The following is a 24,506-nucleotide window of genomic DNA, read 5'->3' on the forward strand; positions in this document are numbered from 1 at the left end:
CGTTTTTACCTACACAAGGAGAATACCCTTTTCCAAAAACTCCCTCTTCCTTAAGGTGTGGCAAGGCCTGAAACATTCACACAAACATTTGAATAGCACTCTCTATCTTCCGGACATTTTACAACCATTTGAAGTAAGTTTGCAAACCAGCAAATCTCTAGGAATTTATTTTATGAATAAAAATACCATGCCTGACATTATATCAGAGAGTGTGCACTACTTATTTCATCTTCTGATTATAGCACTGTGTATTCTTTGCCCTAAAATGTCATTTGTGTGGGGGAAAAACCTATGGTTAAATTTAAATCTCCAATGAAAAAGGCATGGCAATGAAGCAAACGAAGTTAGAAATAAAATTTTTTAATAGTCAAAGGCAAAAATATTGTATTCTGATTCATAAAAAATGTATTTTAGAAGTGTAAATTTCAGTTCCTCTCTTGGCAAAGTCTGTTTTATCTCTACTGCTTCATTTTCTATAAGCATGGTCCTCAAAATACTACAAATGGTAAAGGCATCTGACTGGGTACTGTTTTTGGACTTTTAAAACAGGCATTTAAATATTTTTCTGTAATGTGACTTCGTGGAACTGTTGTAATAAAATCCTTTTCAATTATAGGCTTACACATTTATGCTCAATGAAGAGAAAGACAACTAATATCATCAAATTTATGTTTTACATTTCTTTGTAGTGCTTTGAAAGACAGAATATATGTCTTGTATAAATGTATGATATAGGAATATCTTCACTAATTTAGTATAGATCTCATAAGCTGGGGCATAATATCACTTAGCCAGTCCATTAAAGATATCAGTTACACTATAACAGTAAATAATCTTGATTCTACCTGCCTCAGTTTAGCCCTCAGAGATCAAAAGCTTAGTGATCCTTCTGTTAAAAACATACACATTAAAGGAGATTACATGAAGGATTGGACTACTGTCACGAAGCAGGTCAGAGAAATTCCATAATGGCAGAGCATTAGACTGAACTACCAGGGTTATCAACCCGCTCCTGCTTTTCGACCCTACTTCATGGCAACTAAACCAAAGTTAGGTATCTCAAGACCATCAGGTAAAGACCTAGGAACTTATTGGGAACAAGTCCAATTTCGGAGAGCTGGAAAATCAACACACTCTCAGAGAAGCCCAACAAGACCTACGATTTTTGTGAAAGAATCTAGGAGAAGTCTAATTTCCTAGTGGCAATTTAAAAAAATGCCTACGTGTATCCCAAGTTTATATTTGAGGCTCAAACCTGCATTCAAACACTCAAAGTGCATAGAGGCTGCAGTGAAACCTCGTAAATTATAAGCAGATGGTATTTTATGAAAACACAACTTTTATTTGGGTGATAGAAACTATAGGTAATACAAAATATAAATAAAGGTCTTCATAAGCCTCAGGAGGTTAGTTGCCTGCTGGAATACACTATGCAAAGGTAACTTATACATAACAGTAAGAGTGTTCAGTGTAGATTTTTGTTAAATTTTATGACATATGGGACAATTTTGATAATTTTTCTATGACAACCACAAAATTTACTGGAAAAAAAGATGGCCTGTGGATATCTAAAGTGCTCATCTTTTCATCCAAATAAGCAATTTAAATCTAAATCCATGAAAATGTGTGATATTATTTTCATAAATATATTGTGAAATATCAGTATATTTCTTTAATCAAAATGGTGAGAGTGGTTTTCCCCAAATTGAAGATACATTAATTACAACTGTGAAGTTAACTTGCTGTTCTATTTAACTATCCATGTCACAAAACTAAATATTATTAGAGTATGAAAACTTTTTCAGAAGAAAATCATCTTTGTTGATGTGAGATTTAACTGCTGAAATTTAAGAACTCAAATCACTAGGTGTGTTTTATACCACCAAGCTACAGTTGCTGTCCGTGTCATCCCCTGCAGCAATGTTCCAGGCAGTCCAGATGGCTAGCACAACTATTAACAAGTACATGCAAAAAATTGTGAGATGAAGTAAAACTGAATAATTGGGACAATTGATTTATGTGTGATAAGTCACACAAGGAATTTTGTTACATTATTTCAATTAAATAATTGTATGGTGAATTTTATTTCCAGCTGTAAAAGTCATTGAATGATTGTAATTGTGAAGTTAGATTAAGGAACATAAAAACTCACAGTCTTCCAGAGATAATTTTTTTTTTAGATCTTAGGCTGATAAATAAGCTCTAATTTTCATAGTTATACAGGTATATATTCATTGATATAAATAGAAAATGAGATTAAGCATACAGTTCTATGTAATGAGGAGTTACATATATTCAGATAGTTTGTGCCAGTTTTATTGAATACCACCTGTTAAATAAGAAATCTGAATAGATTGATATACATATAATCAGAAGTCCTAGGACATTAGGAAAAGAGAACAGGACTTAGAAAGCAGAGGAATTGAGGGCTTGGATCTGCTCACTTACTGGGAATTAAAGCTTGAGCCAATTATTTAGCCTCTTAAGCCGGAGTTTCTTTATCATGGAAATCTGGGGAGTGGGCTTCCTGATCTTTAAATTCCATCCAGCTCTACAGTTTTATAATTCTATTCACCTCCTATTTTATATTTGTATCTGTCTACATGATCTTTAAAATTACCTCCAACTTTTATAATTCTGTTTACTTTCTGTTTCATATTTGTATCTCATTAAGAGGAGAGGATAGGGATAGGAGAAATAATGTTAGGTGAAGAGGCTGCCGTAAAGAAAGATAACGCTCGGAATGCACCTAACTATGCTGGCCTGGACAGATTTCTTCCTAGATTGAAGAACTATTATGAATGATCTTTGAGTAAGAGAAGAAAACATACATGAGGCCAGGCAAGTAGTCTTCTTTCTCTTTTTTCTCAGGGGAAAGAAGGTGGATGTCAGATACAGATGGAGACACTTGTTCAAGATCTGGGAGACCAGGATGCCTTTCCTGCCTTCAGGGGCCATAAGCCAAGTGGAATCCTTTCTATAAATTCTTTTCCATCTTTAATCTGGGGCTCAGGAGGGTTTTTGTTACTTGTAGCTAAAAACATTTGGCCAAAGAATTCTAACAGCAAAGTGGATGAACAACAAGAATAGCTCTTTTACAACTAAGAAAATAGACACAGGGAAATAAATTCTACCTCACTAAAGAGTAAAAACATGCAATGGAAACAATGTGAATTCCGTCTTTTGTTCACCAGACTGGCAAAAATTTAAATGTTATATCCAGATGTTGCAGGAGAGAGGGAAATAGGTCTGTGGTTGGGTTTTTTACCACGAGCAATATGCATGGATATTAGGCAACATTTATCAAAACATAAATCGTCCGTTCATATGAATGTAACCAAATAATATACAGTGTTCTATGACTGACTTTTTCACTTAGCATAATATTTTCAAGGTTCATTTATGATCTGGTGTGTATCCGTACTTCAGTCCTTTTGGTGGCCAAATAATATTTCATTGTATGGACATACCACATTTGTTCATCCATTCATCAGTTGACAGACATTTGGGTCATTTCCATCTTTTGACTATTCTGAAAAATGCTGCTATAAACACTCATATACAAGTTTCTGTGTGAACATATATTTTCATTTTCTTGGGTATATACTTAGAAGTAAAATTGCTGGTCATATGGCATCTCTATGTTTAATCATTTGAGGAACTGCCAGCCTGTATTTCGAAGCAGCTGTACCATTTTACATTCCCGCAAGTAGGATATGAGGGTTCTGACTTTTCCATTCCTCATCAAAACTTGCTATTATTGGACATTTTGATTCTAGCCATCCTAGTATGTGGGAAGTAGTATCTCATTGTGGTATTGATTTGCATTTCCCTGATGACTAATGATGCCCAGCATCTTTTTGTGTGCTTATCAGATATTTGTATATATTCCTTGAAGAAATGTCTATTCAAATCCTTTGTCCATTTTTAAATGTCTTTTTATCATTGAATTGTAAGAGTTATTTATATATTTTGAGTACAAGTCCCTTATCAGTTATCTGATTTACAAATATTTTCTACCATTCTGTTGGCTGTCTTTTCACTTTCTTGGTGATGTCCCTTGAAACACAAAAGTTTCATTTTGCTGATGTCCAATTTATCTGTCTTTAACTTAGTTGCTTATACTTTTAGTGTCATATCTAAGAATTCTTTGCCAAATCCAAGGTCATGAAGTTTTACCCCTATGTTTTCTTCTAAGAGTTTTAGCTCTTACATTTATTTAGGTCTTTGACCCACTTTAGTTAATTTTTGTATATGACGTGAGGTAAGGATACAATTGTATCCTTTTGCATGTGGCTACCTAATTGTTTCAGCACCACTTGCCAAAAAGACCTTGCTGAACTCATCTAATGGTTCTAAGAGGGTTTTTTTGTTTATTTTTAATGGCTTTCTTAGAATTTTATATATACAGGATGAAGTCATTTGCAAGCTGATATAGTTTTACTTCTTCCTTTTTAATCTGGATGACTTTTATTTGTTTTTCTTGCCTAATTGCAAGAAAAACAATTGGATAGAATTGCAATTCAATCCAATTGTCCAATTGGATAGAACCGCCAGTAAAATGTTGAATAGAAGTGATGAAAGTGAACATCCTTGTCTTTTTCCTGATCTTAGGGGAAAGCATTCTAGTCTTTCACCAGTAAATGTGATGTTAGCTAGAGGTATTTCATAGATGCCCTTTATTAGGTTGAGGAAGTTTCTTTCTATTCTTAGTTTTCTGAGAGTTTTTATCATGAATGGGTCTTGGATTTTGTCAAATGTATTTGCGCCACCAATAAAGGTGATCACGTGGTTCTTGTCCTTTATTCTAGTATTACAGTATGCTACCTTGATTGACTTTTGTATGTTAAGCTAACTTTGCATTGCCAAGATAAATCCACTTGGTCACGGTGTGTAATACTTCTTATATGTTGCTGGATTCAATTTTCAAGCTTTTTTTTTTATTAAGGATTTTTGCATCTATATTCATAACAGGTATTGGTCTGTAGTTTTCTTTTCTTGTGATGTCTTGGCCTGGTTTTGGTATCAGGGTAATACTGGCAACATAGAATGAGTTCAGAAGTATTCCCTCCTCTTCTATATTTTGGAAGACTTGTGAAGTATTTGTGTTAATTCTTCCTTAAGTGTTGGTAGAATTCACCAGTGAAGCTATCTGAGTCAGGCTTTTCTTTATAGCAAGTTTTAAAATTACTTATTTAATCTCTGAATATAGATATATTCAGATATCATACTTCTTTCTGAGTCAATTATTTTTTAACATCTTTATAGGAGTATAATTGCTTTACAATGGTGTGTTAGTTTCTGCTTTGTAACAAAGTAAATCAGCAATACATATACATATGTTCCCATATCTCTTCCCTCTTGTGTCCCCTCCTTCCCACCCTCCCTATCCCACCCCTCTAGGTGGTCACAAAGCACCGAGCTGATCTTCCTGTGCTATGCGGCTGCTTCCCACTAGCTATCTGTTTTACATTTGGTAGTGTTTATATGTCCATACCACTCTCTCACTTTGTCCCAGCTTACCCTTCCCCCTCCCACTGTCCTCAAGTCCATTCTCTAGTAGGTCTGTGTCTTTAATCCCATCCTGCCCCTAGGTTCTTCATGACTTTTTTTTTTTTAAGATTCCATATATATGTGTTAGCATACGGTATTTGTTTTTCTCTTCTGACTTACTTCACTCTGTATGACAGTCTCTAGATTCATTCACATCTCTACAAATGACCCAATTTTCTTCCTTTTTATGACTGAGTAATATTCCATTTTATATATGCACCACATCTTTATCCATTCGTCTGTTGATGCACATTTAGGTTGCTTCCATGACCTGGCTATCATAAATAGTGTTGCAGTGAACATTGCAGTGCATGTGTCGTTTTGAATTATGGGTTTCTCTGGGTATATGCCCAGCAGTGGGATTGCTGGGTCATATGGCAATTCTATTTTTAGTTTTTTAAGGAACCTCCATACTGTTCTCCATAGTGGCTGTATCAACTTACATTCCCACCAACAGTGTAAGAGGGTTCCCTTTTCTCCACACCCTCTCCAGCATTTGTTGTTTGTAGATTTTCTGATGATGCCCATTCTAACTGGTAGTGAGGTGATACCTCATTGTAGTTTTGATTTGCATTTCTCTAATAATTAGTGATGTTGAGCAGCTATTCATGTGCTTCTTGGCCATCTGTATGTCTTCTTTGGAGAAATGTCTATTTAGGTCTCTGCCCATTTTTGGATTGGGTTGTTTGTTTTTTTAATATTGAGCTGCATGAGCTGTTTATATATTTTGGAAATTAATCCTTTGTCTCTTGATTCGTTTGCAAATATTTTCTCCCATTCTGAGGGCCGTCTTTTCATCTTGTTTGTAGTTTCCTTTGCTTTGCAAAAGTTTTTAAGTTTCATTAGGTCCCATTTGTTTATTTTTGTCTTTATTTCCATTACTCTAGGAGGTGGCTCAAAAAACATCTTACCATGATTTATGTCAAAGAATATTCTTCCTATGTTTTCCTCTAAGAGTTTTACAGTGTCCGGTCTTACATTTAGGTCTCGAATCCATTTTGAGTTTATTTTTGTGTGTGGTGGTAGGGAGTGTTCTAATGTCATTCTTTTACATGTAGCTGTCCAGTTTTCCCAGCACCACTTACTGAAGAGATTGTCATTTCTCCATTGTATATCCTTGCCTCCATTGTCATAGATTAGTTGACCATAGGTGCATGAGTTTATCTCTGGGCTTTCTATCCTGTTCCATTGATCTATATTTCTGTTTTTGTGCCAGTACCATATTCTCTTGATTACTGTAGCTTTGTAGTATAGTTGGAAGTCAGGGAGTCTGATTCCTCCAGCTCCATTTTTTTGCTCAAGACTGCTTTGGCTATTGTGTCTATTTGTCTTTTGTGTCTCCATACAAATTTTGAGATTTTTTGTTCTAGTTCTGTAAAAAATGCCATTGGTAATTTGATATGGATTGCATTGAATCTGTAGATAGCTTTGGGTAGTATAGTCATTTTCACAATATTGATTCTTCCAATCCAAGAACATGGTATATCTCTCCATTTGTTGGTATCATCTTTAATTTCTTTCATCAGTGTCTTATAGTTTTCTGCATACAGGTCTTTTGTCTCCCTAGGTAGGTTTTTTCCTAGGTATTTTATTCTTTTTGTTGCAGTGGTAAATGGGAGTGTTTCCTTAATTTCCCTTTCAGATTTTTCATCATTAGTGTATAGGAATGCAAGAGATTTCTGTGCATTAATTTTATATCCTGCAACTTTACCAGATTCATTGATTAGCTCTAGTAGTTTTCTGGTGGCATCTTTAGGATTCTCTATGTATAGTATCATGTCATCTGCAAACAGTGACGGTTTTACTTCTTCTTTTCGAATTTGTATTCCTTTTATTTCTTTTTCTTCTCTGATTGCCATGGCTAGGACTTCCAAAACTATGTTGAATAATAGTGGTGAGAGTGGACATCCTTGTCTCGTTCCTGATCTTAGAGGAAATGCTTTCAGTTTTTCACCATTGAGAATGATGTTTGCTGTGGGTTTGTCGTATATGGCCTTTATTATGTTGAGGTAGGTTGCCTCTATGCCCCCTTTCTGGAGAGTTTTTATCATAAATGGGTGTTGAATTTTGTCAAAAGCTTTTTCTGCATCTATTGAGATGATCATATGGTTTTTATTCTTCAATTTGTTAATATGGTGTATCACATTGATTGATGTACGTATATTGAAGAATCCTTGCATCCCTGGGATAAATCCCACTTCCTCATAGTGTATGATCCTTTTCATGTGTTTTTGGATTCTGTTTGCTAGTATTTTGTTGAGGATTTTTGCATCTGCATTCATCAGTGATATTGGTATATCGTTTTCTCTTTTTATGACATCTTTGTCTGGTTTTGGTAACAGGGTGATGGTGGCCTCATAGAATGCATTTGGGAGTGTTCCTTCCTCTGCAATTTTTTGGAAGAGTTTGAGAAGGATAGGTGTTAGCTCTTCTCTAAATGTTTGATAGAATTCACCTGTGAAGCCATCTGGTCCTGGACTTTTGTTTGTTGGAAGATTTTTAATCACCATTTCAATTTCATTACTTGTGATTGGTCTGTTCATATTTTCTATTTCTTCCTGGTTCAGGCTTGGAAGTTTATACCTTCCTAAGAATTTGTCCATTTCTTCCAGATTGTCCATTTTATTGGCATAGAGTTGCTTGTAGTAGTCTCTTAGGGTGCTTTGTATTTCTGAGATGTCTGTTGTAACTTCTCCTTTTTCATTTCTAATTTTATTGGTTTGAGTCCTCTCCCTGTTTTTCTTGATGAGTCTGGCTAATGGTTTATCAATTTAGTTTATCTTCTCAAAGAACCAGCTTTTAGTTTTATTGACCTTTGCTATTGTTTTCTTTGTTTCTATTTCATTTATTTCTGCTCTGATCTTTATGATTTCTTTTCTTCTGCTAACTTCGGGTTTTGTTTGTTCTTCTTTCTCTAGTTCCTTTAGGTGTAAGGTTAGGTTGTTTATTGGAGATTTTTGTTGTTTCTTGAGGTAGGCTTGTATTGCTATAAACTTCCCTCTTAGAACTGCTTTTGCTGCATCCCATAGGTTTTGGATCGTCATGTTTTCATTGTCATTTGTCTCTAGGTATTTTTTGATTTCCTCTTTGATTTCTTCAGTGATCTCTTGGTTATTTAGTAATGTATTGTTTAGCCTCCATGTGTTTGTTTTTTACGTTTTTTTCCCTGTAATTGATTTCTAATCTCATAGCATTGTGGTCAGAAAAGATGCTTGATATGATGTCAATTTTCTTAAATTTACTGAGGCTTGATTTGTGACGCAAGATGTAATCTATCCTGGAGAATGTTCCATGCGCACTTGAGAAGAAAGTGTAATCTGCTGTTTTTGGATAGAATTTCCTATAAATATCAATTAAATCTGTCTGGTCTATTGTGTCATTTAAAGCTTGTGTTTCCTTATTAATTTTCTGTTTGGATGATCTGTCCATTGGTTTAAGTGAGGGGTTAAAGTCACCCACTATCTACTGTGTTACTGTCGATTTCCTCTTTTATAGCTGTTAGCAGTTGCCTTATGTATTGAGGTGCTCCTATGTTGGGTGCATATATATTTATAATTGTTATATCTTCTTCTTGGATTGATCCCTTGATCATTATGTAGTGTCCTTCCTTGTCTCTTTTAACATTCTTTATTTTAAAGTCTATTTTATCTGATATGAGTATTGCTACTCCAGCTTACTTTTGAGTTCCATTTGCATGGAATATTTTTTTCCATCCCCTCACTTTCAGTCTGTATGTGACCCTAGGTCTTAAGTGGGTCTCTTGTAGACAGCATATATATGGGTCTTGTTTGTGTATTCATTCAGCGAGCCTGTGTCTTTTGGTTGGAGCATTTAATCCATTCATGTTTAAGGTAATTATTGATATGTATGTTCCATTTACTTAATTGTTTTGGGTTTTTTTTTGTTTTGTTTTTTTTTTTTGCAGTGCCCGGGCCTCTCACTGTTGTGGCCTCTCCCATTGCGGAGCACAGGCTCCAGATGCGCAGGCTCAGCGGCCATGGCTCACAGGCCCAGCCGCTCCGCGGCATGTGGGATCTTCCCAGACCGGGGCACGAACCCACATCCCCTGGATCAGCAGGCAGACTCTCAACCACTGCACCACCAGGGAAGCCTTGGGGTTTTATCTTGTTCCTTCATCTGGTACATAGCCCTCTGCCTTTTCATCTTGTCTGTCTTTCTGTGAATGTGGTTTTTGTTCCACAGGCTGCAGGATTGTAGTTCTTCTTGCTTCTGCTGTCTGCCTTCTGCTGGATGAGGCTATCTAAGAGTCTTGTGGAAGTTTCCTGATGGGAGGGACTGGTGGTGGGTAGAGCTGGCTGTTGCTCAGGTGGGCAGAGCTCAGTAAAACTTTAATCTGCTTGTCTGCTGATGGGTGGGGCTGGGTTCCCTCCCTGTTGTTTGTTTGTCCTGAGGCGACCCAACACTGGAGCCTACCTGGGCTCTTTGATGGGGCTAATGGTGCACTCCGGAAGGGCTCATGTCAAGGAGTACTTCCCAGAACTTCTGGTGCCAGTGTCCTTGTCCCCATGGTGAGCCACAGCCACCGCCCACCTCTGCAGGAGACCCTCCAACACTAGCAGGTAGGTCTGGTTCAGTCTTCTCTGGGGTCACTGCTCCTTCCCCTGGGTCCCAGTGTGCACACTACTTTGTGTGTGCCCTCCAAGAGTGGAGTCTCTGTTTCCCCCAGTCCTGTTGAAGTCCCCCAGTCAAATCCCACTAGCCTTCGAAGTCTGATTCTCTGGGAATTCCTCCTCCTGTTGCTGGACCCCCGGGTTGGGAAGCCTGATGTGGGGCTCAGAACCTTCACTCCAGTGGGTGGACTACTGTGGTATAAGTGTTCTCCAGTTTGTGAGTCACCCACCCATTGTTTATGGGATTTGATTTTATTGTAATGGTGCCCCGCCTACCCTCTCATTGTGGCTTCTCCTTTGTGTTTGGATGTGGGGTATCTTTTTTGGTGAGTTCCAGTGTCTTCCTGTTAATGATTGTTCCGCAGTTAGTTGTGATCCTGGTGCTTTTGCAAGAGGAAGTGAGAGCACATCCTTCTACTCCGCCATCTCGAACCAATCTCTACTGCACTGATTTTGAGAAGTCCCTGCACTTAACTATTCCTTGGATCTCCTTTTCCTTAGTCCCCCAATGTCATCCTTTCCAAGTCCCTGATCATCTGATGAAACCATCCACCACTGTCCATGAACTAATGTGGATGTATAACTCTAGCCAACTCTCCTAGGTAGGGTGGACAGCCAAATGTAACCCTGAAAATTTCTTCTCATCAGAAATATTTCTTTCCCTATGTACTTCAGGGCCTCCTGCTTCTAGTATGTATCTTCAAATCATATAAAACCGTTCATAACCCATAGTTTAACCTATTTCTTCCTTATCCGCTGGTCATGATGAAGTCTCATAAGACCATAGGTGTGGATTAAAGGAGAAATAACAGTGCACCAGGAATGGAAGTTCTGGTAGTGTGAGCATCTGCTTATGAAGCCTAATTGTGTCTCCAGGATCTGTGCAAGTCCCTTCTTTCATGTATCACTATCACTCAATCACTCAAGACGATATATTACTGTGCATGCCTACCTTTATGGCTTTGTAGATTAGCTATCCCCACATTTATGATGGGTGTATCTGATTGCAAGGTCACTTTGTTGTCTCATGGCAGTTCACCAGATATAAGATATTTCTATGAATTTCTATTTTGGTACAAATATGTAGATACAGAGGCTTCCAATTGGACTTTCTATTATAACACTTCACATTCCGTAGGTCTGGTAGCCAGCGTAGATTCTGTGAATTGCCCAGTAACTTAGAAAGTGTTCCCTAGACTACAGAGCCTGAAGGAAGCAGGAGAAAGGGAAAAGGGAGTGAGTCAGGAAGGAAGGGAGAGCAAATGCAGAGGGGAGTGTTACCCCAGCCACAGATTCTGCTGCTTCTGCTATTCTGCCTCTTCTTAATTTGGAACCAATTTCAAAGTAACAGAAAATTTGCAAGACTGGAATAAGGGCCTCCCCCGCCATTAGTTGAGAGTAAATTGCCAACATAATGCCCATTACCCTTAGGTGCTTTAGCGTGTATTTCCAACAGTCTCCTTCATAACCATGACGTAAACGTCGAAACCAAGAAAATCATTCCAGATGCATTGCTGTCATCTAATCCCAAGACTCCATTCAGTTATGCCAGTTGTGCCAGTTGGTATATCTTTTATAGCAAAAGGATCCAGTCTATCATCTCATGTTGCTGTTAGTTGCCATGTCTCTTTATCCTCTTTCAGTTTGGAGTCGAATTCCCCAGTCTTTCCTTGATTTTCAAGACCATAACATTTTTGAAGATTACAGGCCAGTCATCTTGTAGAAGTCCCCTTAATCTGTGTCTGATGTTTCCTCATGATTACATTCAGGTTCTACATCTTTGGTAGGAATGTCACAGAATTGATTCTGTGTTCTTCTCATTGCATCCTATCAAGTGGTGCACAATTCTGATTTTTTGCATTATTGGTGAGGTTAACTTTGATCACGTGATCAGGTGGTTACTATCAGGCTTCTCCACTATTTACTCTGTAATTAATAAGTATTTTGTTGTGAGTTACTTTGAGATAATGTTCCTCATCAAATTGAAAATATTTCATTGATATATCATTATGGACTCATGAATGTGTTTTATTCAATGGGTTATAATTCATTACTGTTATTTATTTTGTTGCTAAAATCATGCTAGATTTGGCCTGTGTTATGTATATGCCTTCAAGCTGGCTTCTGTGTCTTGGTGAAACGTCATCACTTTTAAGAACTTTCTCACCTTTTGGCAGAATAAGATGTTCTAGGTTCATCTCGTTTTTTCTCAGCCCCAGCCTTGAAACCAGCCATTCTTCCGAAGAGGGCTGATTCCTTATAGTGAAGAGTGATATTTAAAAAGTGTGTGGGCCCTAATTGTCTGTATTGCTATTTGAGGGTTTCAACTCCTAGACTCTCTCAGTGGCCAGAGCTAGAGAACACACACACACACACACACACACACACACACACACACACACACACATAAACATATACATGTTCACATCCATATTTATTTCTGTATCTATCTATATAGCTTCAAAGTCATGATTTCACCCCTAGATTTCTCATTTCAGTTGAACACCATGGGGCTTAATCTAGTTTTCCGCCTTTCTGTATTTGTGACTCCCCTCTCTGGCAGTGAGGAACGTGGCTCCCATCATCTTTATTTGAGCAGCCTACTCATATGGAGACGATCTTACTTACTGCTGCTTTCCCCCACCTCCTCGTGGGTGGTCTCCTCACTTTGCTTGGCTCCAGGGCTCCACTTCCAGGTGCCACACTCCACTCTGGGCCATCGTGGATTTTCTTCTCTCTCCTCAATCTATCCCCACACCTCCTAGTGTGGACACATATCTTGCTCAGCCCCAAATAATGAGTTTTGGATTGAACTGTTTAGGAAGGGAAGAAAAAGAGGGGAAAGGGGAGGGGATGGGAGAGGAAGAAATGAGGAAGAAAGGGAGAAGGTTGAGAGGTGGGAAAGGACAAATAAAAAAGGGAAGGAGAAAACAGAAGAGAAAGCTGAATGCTACAGCTTCTTTACAGCCCAATAATTGCTTGTCCCACTGGACACTGTCAGAGAGGCCATGCAAAACTAATACTAGACTGAGCACTGTTCTGGAAGAGGAAGAACTCCTTTCTATCCCTTGTCTCCCACTGGGAAAAGTGTCCCCCATGGGGCATTAACTACCATGTGCTTCTGGTTGCATCACCTGACTTTTGCAGGCATTTGCGAGGGGAACCAGAGGCCCCACGGTCTAGGCAGGCCTGTGCACAGCCGTGGTGTTCTCTCTCCATTAGGTGGCCCTGCATCTCAGTCTGAAGCAGTGACAATAGCAATGGCAGCAGATGGGCTCAATGACACACAAGCAGCTGCTTCAGCCATTCTGACTGGAAAAGACGTATGTGTGAATCTAGAGTAGTCATTAAATGGAACTGGTACAGTCCATCCCTTTCCTGAGAGGAAAAGCATGCAAATCCAATTCTTCAAGCTAGTGGCCAGATGCAATTTCCCAGAATATTAACAAAGCAAGCTACAGTTCATCTCTTGCAGTTTGTCCCAGAGTTGTAATTATAACCAAATATCTTCTTCCTGCACCACCTATTCTAGATTTCTCTCTTTTCCGATAGCACCTTAGCAGCCTGGATTGCTTGCAGTGGAGTGACCTCCAACTTCAAGTGTTTTGAGCCCTTGGTTACTTTTTCTTAAGGACCAGAGTTTTTGCTGTTGTCCGCTCACAGCTATCTGGTCATGGAAGGATGAAGAGGGCCCACAGCGCCTTCTGTAATTTCCTCATGAATCAACGTTGGTTATGCTATTCTCTGCTTGTTGGCATTCTGGCACGAGGAGTCTGCTATTGCCCACTTGAAGCAGCCACTGAGTATGGAAGTGTCAGGAGAAACCCTGGTAAATCATAATCCTACATCTTGGTTTTCCAGATTTGTATATTGCAGCTCTTGGGGACACAGCATCGTTTATCAGCCATTGGTTCAATGCATATGTGCACCCTGGAGGGCAGAGTCCAAATCCTTCAACATATGTCCCATAAGCTGGCACCTTATCTGAGCCTTCAACTGCCACCCCTTCATTTTATACAGCTGGCCCATAAAAACCACCCCGTGTGACTTTCCGTGTTCTTTCCTCTTCCGCCTGTTTGCTGTAAAACAACAGAGTGCCTTTAGAAGGCATATGTTAAATGTGGCAAAGCCACACGATGGAAGGAACTGAAAACGTCACATGAAGGAGATCAGTTACCAATTAGGAATATCTATTTTGGGTTTTATATGAGCAATAAATAAACTTGTGTTTTAGTCCTTGTACATTTGGGGCATTATTTAGTAAATTTGCTAGTGTTACTAGTAATGCAATGCTCCACTGAGGCCAAAACTCTGAGCTAAACTCACACCTTTTTAAAACTCCAAATAACAAGTACATGAAAATTAAGCCACAGTGCACCTTAGCTGGTATTTACCTACTCTCAGAATATACACAACTGATTTCAAAGTTGTAACGTCAAAATATAAAATGGTAGGCCCAGTAATGGGCATAATGTTATTGACAGTTGTAATCATGTAGACTATTCTATCCGGAATTTGCTAAAATTATCGTAACCATCGTAATCCACAGCAGCAGTTGTAGTCACGTGCCCCATCTCAGACTGCTTTGCTGGGACCTGTGCAAAGTGCCTCCTGTCTTTGGGGGTGGGCGTTACTCAGGCGGTCAACACTGACATAGAGAGAAAAGTTGAGTTTCATGTATAATGATGATGTAATACATGCAAAATAAAATAACCTAAATATTGTACATACTGAATTACTCTCCTAAATAGTTTTCGATAGCAACTTTGATTTTGAAGGAACCTGGGGGGAAGTGATTATTCTTCAATACTATTGATATCTTTATGACTTCGATCAGTGGTCCTCAACTGGTGCAATTTTGCCCCCAGGGGACTTTTGGCAATTCAGTCCAAAATGTCAATAGTGTTGAAGAACTCTAATTTAGGTTATGGCGTTTCAAGCTTCCTTCTTTCATGGGGCTTAATCTGAGGTTAAAATCCAAACCAAAACAAGCCAAAGTAAAATAACTGAAACCACTACAAAGTGGGAGAAATAGAATAAAACTAATAGTCAGTTTGCAGTTATACTGTTCCTGATATCAAAGTGCCACTAAAAAGATGTATCACTCTCCTATGTCTATTACATTATCTGTTCAAGCAGTAAAGCCAACCTCATTTTTATAGTTGTCCTGCGCTCCTATATACTACTAGTCTTGGTTTGCAGAATGGAACATCAAATACCAGATGTCTCCCAGGTTTGCACATCTTCATTAGCTCCATCATAAAAGTGAGGTGAATGCAGAAATCTGCTCCTAGCAAAGGAACATCTCCAAACATACACATGAATAGAGGCAGTGATCTAAAGGGCAGCGATTGGGGTGATCCACACATGACTCCAGGGGCTGGTAGGAAGAAAGCAGAAACCTCTTGGTGTCCCCCGCAGTCTTGCCAAGCGTTCCCAGCTGTTTTAGAGGGTGTTAGATAACACCTAGAGGCCCCACGTGTCTACTGTTTTGCTTAGAGCTACTCTGGGATTAGAGAAGAGAATTGTGTGAGTGTAAACTCACAGTGGAAGGAGGCACAACGTGTACCTTCTTGCTGCCTTGACATAGACTCTGTTGACTTAAGAGAACCTCACCCTATCCACGCAAACGTGGCAAACATAGGAAACAAAACAGCCTGGCTCACCTGGTGTTTTCCCTTTTTTTTTTTTTTTCCTTCTCCAAGTATATTCAAGTTTGGGGAAGTGGCTTAGACTTGTCCGTCAGGAAAGAAGTTGGCTTTAGCCCTCCTGTTCAGGGCAGTGTAACTGACACAAACAGTTCACACACATTTGGGCAATACAAGATGGTGCCTCTGAAGGATGTCACTATTTCTCACCATGTAGGCTAGAGGAGAAACATAAAATAAAGTTATTCCTACTTGGAATAATTCTTTAAATACCAAGTGGTTCTGTTTAAAAGCTTGACATTTATCAATGCGGGTAAACATCACTGACATGGACTAATTACAGGCAAGGCCCATAATAAATTAAAGAAATACTTAGAAGAAAAGTAGTATTCTAACTTTCAAGGACTTACAATAGTTTGTGATAATGCTAATAAAATCCTTCTAAAGAAAGATCCTTCCAGAAAAGTGTTTTGGTGTTCTGAGGCATTATCGGCAGCACGCATCTTAATTTAACAAGTTGTGTGTTAAAGTCATACAAGTAGTTTGTGGTAATTAAGTAGGTTTAAAATGTCCTCAGATGTGGTATTTTTACTGCTAATTTGCTAACCAAACCCTTTCTTTGTAGATTGGATGAAGGAAATGTTTAGCTCAGATTAAGACAATTGATAAAAATTAGAAATTAGAAGAGTTGTAAATTAACAAGATATATTACATTATGCAAAAGAGAGGTTCCTCTGAAAATAGGATGTTGAACTTGGCAAGTCAGAAGTCCCGGATGACTTTAGGAGAAAGGGAAATGAGCCTACAGTGGACCGAATGGGACTTAAGGGGGAGGACACCCGGGAAGTAAGAGTGAAGTTTTGACATGGAGGAGGCTGAAAATGGAGGCCAGTGTTGGCCGTTGTTTTCTCTGGAGAGGTGAAGCTACACAGACAATTTAAAGTTGATGGAAATTGTAAATTTGGAACAGTCATTCATTGTGGAGAACACAGAATAATGCTGACAGGAGAAATTTAAGTACTGCCAGTTTAGGTCGAAAACCATAAAACCACAACAATAAGAAAGGACCAATGATAGGACATCAAAAACAGAAAATAAAATCATGTTAGCACAGCTGGGACCATTTTGGCAAACGTCTGACTCAAATCTTGCTCTGGTCTGTCCCATTTTAGCGATCTTCCGCGTGCGCCTGTGGCTTCCCTCCACTTCAGCACGTTAGGTGAGGTGGGCAGCAGACCCGGGTCTTGTCTTTTAAGAACTAGGTTGTTATGTGCACATTAAACTTGGTAGCCACAGCACTTTTTCGACAAGGCAATTCATTGTGCAAACGCTAAACTTTAAATTAGTTGGTAATATTAATTTTTCACTTGTAGACCATCATAAGGTTTGGGGGAGAAAGGATGGAATAAAATTAGGGAATGATGGACATAGAATTAACCAGGCCACGTGTTTTGTGTCGAACTAAACAATTATTCATCTTAATTCAATCTTGGTCAAAGAGCCACTGTTTTCTTTCCATAATTTAACCACCCATTTAAAATAAGACCTTGTTGGGACTTCCCCAGTGGTCCAGCCGTTAAGACTCCGTGCTCCCAGTGCAGGGGGCCCGGATTTGATCCCTGGTCAGGGAACTAGATCCCACATGCATGCTGCAACTAAGACCCAGTGCAGCCATATAGATAAATATTTTAAATAAGACCTTGTTGGGGACTGGTGGTGCAGTGGTTAAGAATCCACCTGCCAATGCAGGGGACACGGGTTCGAGCCCTGGTCCGGAAGATCCCACATGTCACAGAGCAACTAAGCCCGTGCACCACAACTACTGAGTTCATGCGCTTAGAACCTGTGCTCCACAACAAGAGAAGTCACCGCAGTGAGAAGCCTGCGCACCGCAATGAAGAGAAGCCTTCGCTCACCACAACTAGAGAAAGCTGGTGTGCAGCAACAAAGACCCAATGCAGCCAAAAATAAATAAATAAAAAGACCTTGTTGATTCAAAATCTACTAATTAAGAAAGGTTATGTTAGGTGGTAACAGTATAAATAATGTTAAAGAATGAATATTAAGCTACTTGTGAAAATAAAATATTTTAACACCTCTTCAAGAAGTTAATAGGTCTTTATAGCATGCAAAACTAATGCTAATGGAAAATAATCAAACGTCCTGTATTCAACTAGAGATAATAACAATACATCTTGTCAGTTTCATCTACTCCAATGTGTTTCACATTAAATATATTGGATTCAATAGTGCAGAAATTCTCAACCATGGCAGCTTCTTGGTATCACCTGTATAGCTTTTAAAACGCTATTCAGCAGAGATTCTAATTTAATTGATTGGAGTGGGGCTCACACATTCCTTAGTTTTAAAATCTCCACAGACAATTTTAATGGGTAACTAGGTATGAGAACCACTATGTTAGCACATTGTGAAAGCAAATGGCTTGGTCTATAAGCAGCATTTTAAAAATGAAATACAGTATGTATGTAGTAAGGTAATCTTAATTTGTGAAACTTTCACATTGGTTATGTTTGTGTCAGTGTGTGGACATGAATATTTACTTGGTTGCTATGCAAAATATATTTTTGACCCTGGATTATGCTAATCCAGTCATTGGAACTGGTCTTCTTACTCACAAACTGAGTTAATGACGTTTATGTGAAATTATTTTTCTATTCATAAGGACCTTCCTGGGAAATTAAATTGGCTTGCAGTATGTAGAAGGTAAGAACACAGATACTGGGGCTAAACTATCTGAGTTTGAGTCGCTGATCTGCCACTAACTGGCCTCAGTGACTAGGCAAATTCCTCGATCTCTTTGTGTTTCAGTTTCTTCAGCTGTAAAGTAGAGAAAATAACAGTTGCTACCTGATAGAAGTGTTATTAGGATTAAATGAGTTAATGTTTGTGTAGCATTACAGCAGTACACTATAGTAAGGAACATGTAAATATAAATACATTTTAAGTAAATAAGATTAAAAGAGACTGCAAAACAATCTTTATATCTTTAATAAAGACAGCAAAAAAGTCTTTATTCTAGATGACAACATGTTTCATAATCAAAAGAACATAGCCAAAGCATGGGATTTATAACCAATAATTCACTGGAGAAGGAGTGCTAAAATCAAACCTAATTTCATATTCAACTGATGGGAAGAATAAATCCTAGAAATATTGACTGAATATGTTCTTAGTTGGTACCTATTTACAAAAACCTTTAAATTTGCTTTATCTTTTATTTTAGCACATTGAATGTTTTCATATTTAATAATGAAATGATTTCTGTCTTTATTTCAATCAAAATGTGATATGATACGCTGCCTGTTGAATGTCGTGTGAACATATTGTAATCTTGTACTGCACCGGGTCTCCTAACTGAATGAAGCGTCCCTCAAAGATACTTTGTTCAGAGCTTTTGAGGTTGCAAGTGAAGCACAGAAGTAGGAGCAGTGAGTAAAATTTCAGTTCCTGTAGTCACTTGGGTAGATTTCAGTTTTGGATTTGGGAAATTATAGGCTCCATGATAAATATTTCAGGCTGCCGACTACAATGAAAAGTAATTAAAGCAGCTATGACAACAGGTGCTGTATGGGGGAAATGGTGCCTTTTATCATGAGGTTATGGGTGCATGTGCTAAACGTGCTCATCATTTTCTCTTTTCTATTATTCACCGAATACCCCGGGGAGATTATTCTATTGCCAGCATTTATAGGATATAATGAAACCACATTAAATATGTATCTGATTGCTACCAACTGTGTAGAAAGCTTATGCTAACTATGGTTACGTACGGCGAGTTAGGCTCAGACCAGTGAAGTTCAACTTCACCGGGACTTCTTTGTGCTTGACCCATGGGCCTTCACTGTTTCATTGACCTTTAATTCAAGCATCAGATACCTTTTTATTTGTTGGCTTGTTAAATGAAAAGTTTAAGAGGGTTGTAATGAGATATATACTGCTTTAAGACTATGTGTTGCCATATAGGGAACTCCTTAACATATGGCATATGAACAGCTACAATGGAAAATGATTTTAATCTTATCAGCTTTAATTATATATTTCTTTGGAATATTGAGCACTGTATTTCCCAACTCATCTGATTTTAACTTTGTCCAACTCGTAGGCTTCTCCTTAAAAACAAAAAGGAAAGGTGTATTAAATAATATAGTGGTTCAATTTTAGTTAATAAGGAATTATGTCCATATTAAATGTCTAAAATGAAGCCATGAGTAAGAGAATGTTTTGTAAAATAAAATGTTCAACAAATGAGTTATGATAATGCTTCTTTTATTTTTTAATATTTATTTTATCTGTTTCTTTGGTTGTGCTGGGTCTTAGTTGTGGCAGGCAGGCTCCTTAGTTGTGGCGTGCAAACTCTTAATTGCGGCATGCGTGTGGGATCTAGTTCCCTGAGCAGGGATCGAACCTGGGCCCCCTGCGCTGAAAGCGCAGAGTCTTAACCACTGTGCCACCAGGGAAGTCCCAATAATGCTTCTTTAAAACTTTCTTTTCTTAAAGCTTAACGAAAAGTTTTTAATCTTTTACTTTCTACTTGTATAGAAGATGATTATAATTGAATGGTAATCAAACTGCTGCCTTAAATGTAGAAGTAACTTTTATGTATATATTATCCCTTTTTATTATAACATTTCCTTTCTACAAGGAGACACATTCTTGCAAGGTTATATGGATTCAGGAGTCATTTCTGTGTATATATAGATCAGTACTTGTTCGTAGATGGCAACTTTATGGTCTACAGTTAGGTTTACTGACCTCAGAAGAAAAAAAATCAAACCTAATGAGGCATAGTAATATTCAATTATTTAACTACAAGTCTAATGCAATAAATTTAAAGGTTAAATGTGTTGAATTTGCATACACTATTGACATCCTTATAATGTTTCAAATAAATTTGCTGTCAAAGTACCTGAGAGCTTTGGAAATATCATATTGAATTTCATGAGAAACTATTTCTTCTGTGCATTGTAGCTTTATGAATATAGGAAAATAAGTATCTCTAAAACTTTATGAAAAAGAGAATTTGAATATATTCTGAGTTTTAAATAATTTATTTAAACAAATGTTTACGGTACCTACTCCATGCCTGGCACAACCAGGCTGAATAAGTCACTATTATAGATCCAAACGCTTAGAAATGTGCTTTTCTTTCAGAGTGAGGGAGGTTTCAGGAACCATCTCCCCAGCTCTCTCTAGTGTTTAGAATTATTGATCTAAAAAGCAGAGATTCTCTATGGGCATAGCTCTGCTTCCTAGAGAAGTCCCTGGGCATATGCATTCAACTCAGTGGGTCCCACAATCAAGTAGGAATGGAGCCACTGAAAAGAAGGAGATTTTTGATTGAAATTGATCTACGACTTTCTGACGCTATAGGCATCATAGAAGAATTCTGCAATCTGTATAATCAATAGCACTCCTGCCTTCTGGTTGATTAGAGGTTATTTAACTAGGTTTTGTTCATTTATTTATTGGAAACTTTTTAATTTATTTTTATTTTTTATTTATTTAGGTTACAAGTGAACGAGAGAGACTCCATTCCTGCGCCTATGGAGCTTATGCGCATCTAGTTGGGAAATCAGATAAGGGAGCAGCAATTAGAAAACAGCATGGCATAAAAAGAAATGGAATTGAGTTATTTGTAGTGAGGTTGGTGGACCTAGAGTCTGTCATACAGAGTGAAGTAAGTCAGAAAGAGAAAAAAAAATACCGTATGCTAACACATATTTATGGCATCTAAAAAAAAAAAGGTTCTGAAGAACCTTGGGGCAGGACGGGAATAAACACTCAGATGTATAGAATGGACTTGAGGACAGTGGGAGGGGGAAGGGTAAGCTGGGATGAAGTGAGGGAGTGGCATGGACATATATACACTACCAAATGCAAAATAGATAGCTAGTGAGATGCAGCCGCATAGCACAGGGAGATCAGCTCGGTGCTTTGTGACCACCTAGAGGGGTAGGACAGGGCGGGTGGGAGGGAGATGCAAGGGAGAGGGGTTATGGGGATATATGTATACATATAGCTGATTTGCTTTGTTATACAGCAGAAACTAACACAATGATGTAAAGCAATTATACTCCAATAAAGATGTTAAGAAAAAAACGAAAATGCAGCATGGCAACTGCAGTGATCAGTATTGCTGAGAGGCCAAATAAGGTGAGTATGAGTATTTATAAATGTTCATTAGACTTAGACACAGCATATTTCATTGCTTTGCCAAGGGCAGATATAATTTCTGTATCATGCGCAGCAACTTTCTTGCCATTCTAGTGCTATGTTTTAAGTCCTGTGGTAGGCATTTTGGATATATTACCTTATGATCTTCACAATATCCCTCAGATCTGAAACTGCTGTGTTAATCTGACACAAGGAAGTCAAACTTATAAAACTTGTTTTGAACCACAGAGACTTACAGGTTTACTTTTTTCCTCTATACCACACTGCCTCATAGGAGTTGTAGCCTAAACCCTGGGGACGTTGTATCAAGTCATAACTGTTTCAAGGCGGATCCTGATCTCTTTTTAGCCGAGTTTGCACCAGCACCTGGTTCCCAATTTATAACCCAGTTTGGACTTCAGCGTTATTGTTCTCTGTCCAAGTTTTGTCTCAGAAATCTGCCTAGAGTAGTAGACAGCACAACCATTGACATTTTGGGCCAGATGGACATTTGTGGTGATGGCTGTCCAACACATTGTAGGAGGTTTAGCGGTACCCCTGGCCTCTACCCACTAGATGCCAGTTGTACCCACCCACCCCCAACAGTGACAATATAAAATGTCTCCACACATTGCCAAATGTCCCTGGGGAGCAAAATCACTCCCAGTTGAGAACCACTAGCCTAGAGCCACAATCCATTTAGGACCGATGCTCTGCCTTACCCCTATAAGCCTTTGTCTCTTCCTCTTCTATACCATGAAGAACCTGGGATCCAGTCCCTGACCACTGGGCACGCTGTTATGGTGCCCCTATCTAATCACCACTGTCCCCTGACTTGGATTCTAGTAGCCTTCTCCTCAATATACCACCACTGGGCTCCACCTGCCTACAGGGAAAAGTATGTTACACCACTTGAAACAGCCCACCTGGTGGCCTTTTTCCACATCTGTGTCAACTCCAGTTGCTGAACTGCATTTCTTCTTCATTCCTGCAGCCAAGTGGCTACCTCTCTAAAGTCTACTTTAAGGTCTAAATACCTGCTTTCTGTCTCTTCTGTTATAGTTAACCAGGAAGTTTCTGTCCGTATTCCAAGATAGGAGCCTAATAATGACACAAAAGCATGTTGAAGGGGGAGGGTATAGCAGCCTTCTAGACAATTTCCAAAGCATCTCTACTTTCCTTTAAAGAAATCCTATTATAGCTTAAGCGTCCATCAATTAGTGTAAACCCCCTTTCAAACTTTATTTGCTGTATTATCCCTGGGGCAATGTATCCAATTAAGTGGTGCCTCATTTAATATTTAATATGCATTAAAGTGGCTTTTTCAAATTCTAGAGTTGTGTACTAGTTTTAGAATCAGGGGCTTCAGTAAGTAAGGTGATATCCTTAGTCATACTCAAACCTGCACCTCCAATATTTAATTATCACCTTCACAGGTTTTATGTTCCCACACTTGGGTTTTTCTTTTTATATAGTTAGTCAGAAGCACTTTTCTCTTCTTGATTATTTCAGTTGCTGTGAGCTTAATACTCTCTTACGCTTGTTCTAGGCTTGGCAAACAATATTGTGTGCAATGTTCCAAATGCAGATCTGCTATCATTTTGCTTTGTGTTGTTTTTATAAGAGTAAAATAATATTTTCTGTTATAAACACTCTTTCTGTTGATTCTGATTTTGAATACTGGGCTATTTCAGACAATTCCATTAAAAAACAAAACAACACAGTTTATTCAATGAAATATCAATATTTAGTCACTCTAGTTGATGACATTTTATGTCAAATTCCCTCTTCAACATAAGATGATTTTTATATGTATAACTGATTCACTTTGCTGTACACCTAAAACTAACACAACACTGTGAATCAACTATATTCCAATAAAAATTATAAAAACAGATGATTTATTTTGCTAATTTATATAATGAACCAACTATATATGTCCCATATCTATATGTACATATTTCTAATATGAACGTTGATCATCCAGCTATGGCCTATAAGATTACATCTCCATTATTAAGCCTGGTCTCTTTTGAAAAGGTGTCATTCTGGGTGTCAGCCATCCAAGAAACCTAAGGTATAATTTATTTAGGGGGGTGAGGGGATATTACTCTCTAGATTCATCTAGATATGATGAATCTAAGAATGCTGAGGAGAATCCCTGGATAGGAATTAAGTATAAATAACACTAGTTATAACTAAATGATTCTTTTATGTGAGGCAAATAAGAAATTTATAGTTTCGTGTAATCATCACGGTAACCATATAATGCAAGTGGACACAATGTTATTATCCCTATTTTGTAGCTGAAGCAATTGAAGCAGAGAGTTTTCAGTAATATGTCCAAAGTCACTCAGGTAGTAAGCGGAGAACTGAGATATAAACCCAGGTCTTCTTACATTCAAAATCCCCAGTCTAAGCCAATATATTCCTAAAAGTTTCTACAAAGGTGGCAGGCTGGGAGCGAGGCAAAAATATTGCTAGAGCGTTTCTCTAAAGC

The 24,506-nt window shown here is 38.2% G+C and overlaps 1 long non-coding RNA gene across 1 annotated transcript in view; it reads left to right on the forward strand.

Annotated features, from left to right (window-relative positions):
* The window catches only part of LOC307185843, a 200,713-nt gene extending 179,223 nt beyond the window's left edge, over positions 1-21,490 (forward strand). The window contains exon 7 of the long non-coding RNA XR_013828184.1: positions 21,360-21,490. This is a non-coding gene — a long non-coding RNA (uncharacterized lncRNA). The remainder of the gene's footprint in view (positions 1-21,359) is intronic.
* Positions 21,491-24,506: the final 3,016 nt, after the last annotated feature.

Source organism: Stenella coeruleoalba (assembly GCF_951394435.1).
Source record: "Stenella coeruleoalba genome assembly, chromosome: 4".
NCBI lineage: Eukaryota > Metazoa > Chordata > Mammalia > Artiodactyla > Delphinidae > Stenella > Stenella coeruleoalba.